The following is a 3715-nucleotide window of genomic DNA, read 5'->3' on the forward strand; positions in this document are numbered from 1 at the left end:
GTTTGTCATGTCGTCCCTAAGCACCATACCCGCTCCAGCAGAGCCATCATCAAGGAAAGAGCCATCACTATTAAGTTTAACTCATCCAGAGCAAGGAGGACACCATGTATCAGGTGGATGAACTGGTATTATCACATGTGGCTGTAGTAGGTCCCTATCATATGTAAGAATCTGTTTTCCTTTTAATGTATCTGATGATAAGCCCAGCTTCAAACCAATGATCGAATCCAAGTAGCTGACAACAAGAAAACCTTTAGATGCTTCCATGGGTGGTGCCTATTTATGATGGGCCACCTCATTGCAGATATACCATGCACACCACAAGGTAAACAACACCATGGATCGCTCAATATATAGCTGGTAGTGGCTCGAGAACATGCAACAACCACTCTCTCCCGGTGATCTGTATCGACGAAAAGTTTGGCAAATGCCACGCATCCGACATCGTATCCCATAGAACACGCGATTGAGGGCAGCGACACAGCGGGTGGAAATTATCCTCAGGTTCATAAGAGCATCTTGGGGAAAGATTATCCATCTCGAGTCCTCTAGTGAACTTCTGCCATGTAGGTAGCGCATTGGTAGCTAATTTCCAGGCAACATTCCGGACAGATGGTGGAACCCTAACACGACCATATTAACTTCCAGCAGGAGCGGTTACCATCAGGTCGAGTACTTGAACCAGTAGCCGAATTTTTATGCACTTCATCAACTTGGCAATCAATAGATGTATCGGCTCTTTTTCTTTCAATCTATTTGTGACAATTTAAATTTCATTTGATTTATAAACTGTAAGATTTTATTTGGTTTAAACGATTTATTACTGTGATGTTTTTGGACAATGTTTATATGTTTGAGCATCCTTTGTGTTCAGTTATGTCATTATGATTGATTGAAGGAAGTTATTGTTGCAAAACTGTTGAAAAATAAAGAGGACAGTGGACATTGCTACTTCTTTTTAGACATGCTATATGAAGATACGGAAGAAGGCTATGCCGGATGTGGCCGAAGAGTTTACCTGAGAACTTGTGTGCATGCCCACAGGCTTCTTCATGCAAAACTGAGACTTTTGTCAAAAAATAATAATTTCTAAGAGGACCACCCTGTCTTCAAATTCTAGATCCGCTACTGAATACATGACCGGACGAAATGCGTCGGCATGTGGACGCACTGACTAATAAAACATGAATGGATAAAATGTCATTCTTATGTCCGACCCAAACGAATAAATAGCGAATCCATCGGTTCGAGTTGAGTTGTCCTCGTACAACGATGGAAAATGGGAACTTGTCTTCGATCTCTGGTCCAGCCTATCAGGGCCGGTCTGCCTGAGCAAACAGTCTAAAATAACTGCAGTTTCCCTTGCCGGATTCCATTCCATTTGTCCTGTTTCCCAGATTCTCAATCTCTCGCTCGTTCGAAACGAGCATCTGTCTTGGAATCCAACTTGTGCTTCTCCTCCAACCATATCGTACGTACGATCAATCTCCAACTTGTGCTTCTCAATCTCTCGTTCAAAACGCCTGCTCACTTGCCGTGTGAAGCGCCAGTGCCACTCACCCATTGGTCCCTGCCTCCCTGGAAGTGGAACCCAGGACGCCACGACACCCATCTATCGACCGACCCCATGGCGCCGGGAGAAGCAAACACGGCCACCGCTGGCGGCCCGTGCAGCCGCCGCCGCCGCGTGCTGCTCTTCCCTCTCCCGTACCAGGGCCACACATCAACCCCATGTTCCAGCTCGCGGGCCTCCTCCACGCGCGCGGCTTCGCCGTCACCGTCTTCCACGCCCGCTTTAACGCGCCCGACCCGTCCCGCCACCCGGCCTACGACTTCGTCCCCGTCCCCGAAGGCCTGCCGGCGGTCGGCCCCGGCACGGTGGTGGAGACCCTCGAGCACATCCTCGCCCTCAACGGCTCCCTCGAGGCGCCGTTCCGGGAGCGTCTGTCCGCGTTGCTTGAGGCCCCCGGCGCCGGGGACGAGGTCGCGTGCCTGGTCGCCGACGCGCACCTGCTGACCCTCGTGGACGTGGCGCGGCGGCTGGGCGTGCCGACGCTGGTGCTGCGCACCGGCAGCGCCGCCTGCTTCCGCAACTTCATGGCCAACCCCATGCTCTGCGACAAGGGCTACCTGCCGGTGAGCGCGGAGTCGCAGCTGGACGCGCCGGTGAGGGAGCTGCCGCCGTACCGCGTCCGGGACCTGATGGGCGCCGACAGCAGCAGCCGTCACGGACACGATCTGATGTGCAAGCTGCTGTCCCGGGCGGTCGAGGCGGTGCGGGCCTCGGCGGGGTTCCTCCTGAACACCTTCGACGCGCTGGAGGCCGCCGACCTGGCGACGATCCGGCGAGACCTGGCCGGCGTGCCCGTTTTCGACGTCGGCCCGCTCCACAAGCTATCCCCGGCGTCGTCCAGCAGCCTCCTGCAGCAGGACCGCTCCTGCCTCGACTGGCTGGACGCGCAGGCCCCGGTGTCGGTGCTCTACATCAGCTTCGGCAGTCTGGCGAGCATGAGCGGCGCCGACCTGGCCGAGGCGGCGTGGGGCGTGGCCAACAGCGGCCAGCCGTTCCTGTGGGCGCTCCGTCCGGGCCTCGGCCGCGGGGCCGCCCTGCCCGACGGGTTCGCCGCGGCGACTGAAGGCCGTGGCCTGGTCGTGAGCTGGGCGCCGCAGGAGGAGGTGCTGGCGCACGCGGCCGTGGGCGGGTTCTGGACGCACGGCGGGTGGAATTCGGCGCTGGAGGGCGCGTGCGGGGGCGTGCCGATGCTCTGCCGGCCCTGCTTCGGGGACCAGATGGGCAACGCGAGGCACGTGGAGCACGTGTGGCGCGCGGGCATCGCGCTGGACGGCGGCGGCGTGCTCGAGCGGGGAGCGGTGGAGGCGGCCGTCCGGCGGCTGATGCGGGGCGAGGAGGGGGAGGGGATGAGGGCGCGTGCCCGGGAGCTCCGGAGCAGGGCGGCCGCGGCCGTGGCCGATGGTGGGTCGTCCCGCCTCAGCGTCGACAAGCTGGTGAACCACATCCTGTCGCTGTAGAGATCTGTGTCAGACTCCGTACGTAGTTTGTTCCTGTGCCACGAGCCCACGAGTGTTTAGTTTGTCCCGCCTCTCGACCGGTGTTTGCATTTTGTCCGGTTCTGCGCGTATGCTTCAAAGGACAAAGGGGGCCCTCAAATCAAATCGTCTGAAAACGTTCGGACCACGCTTCATCATCCACGGGAAGGTCGCACGAAGTTGCATAGAAACGCTGCACCTTCGGCTGCTGCGTGTTCGTTTTCTTTCCCGTCTCTTCGTTTCACCTTCCATCGTTCCCAATTCGCCTCCTTTTTCTCCTCACCAGAATAGCATCTGAATCACGTCATCGAGTTTCAAGCACTAAGATATCGCTAGGTTCTTTTTTGTGCCGGCTTGCGACGTGCACCGTAGGTCAGGACAGTAGGCCTTCAAACCCCGTCACTTTGACTCCTGCACGTGAGAAGGATGATAAGATTTTTAAAGATCGCTCTCCGTGATTACTGAACTCTTCATCACGGCCGCTATAGATGTCGATGATCACTTCCCGAAAGACAACTTCTTCCCCGACGACGACTACCTCTTCGATGATATGGACGGCAACGCCGACGATCACTTCCCTAACGACCACGATAAGCTCTTCGACGATATGGACGGCATCGCTGTGGACGGCGGCGGCGTGCTCGAGCGGGGAGTGGTGGAGGCGACC

The 3715-nt window shown here is 56.8% G+C and overlaps 1 pseudogene; it reads left to right on the forward strand.

Annotated features, from left to right (window-relative positions):
- Positions 1–1336: 1336 nt before the first annotated feature.
- Positions 1337–3218, forward strand: LOC119324820 (annotated as a pseudogene).
- The last annotated feature ends 497 nt before the right edge of the window (positions 3219–3715 follow it).

The sequence above is a fragment of the Triticum dicoccoides genome, chromosome 6B (assembly GCF_002162155.2).
Source record: "Triticum dicoccoides isolate Atlit2015 ecotype Zavitan chromosome 6B, WEW_v2.0, whole genome shotgun sequence".
Taxonomy (NCBI): domain Eukaryota; kingdom Viridiplantae; phylum Streptophyta; class Magnoliopsida; order Poales; family Poaceae; genus Triticum; species Triticum dicoccoides.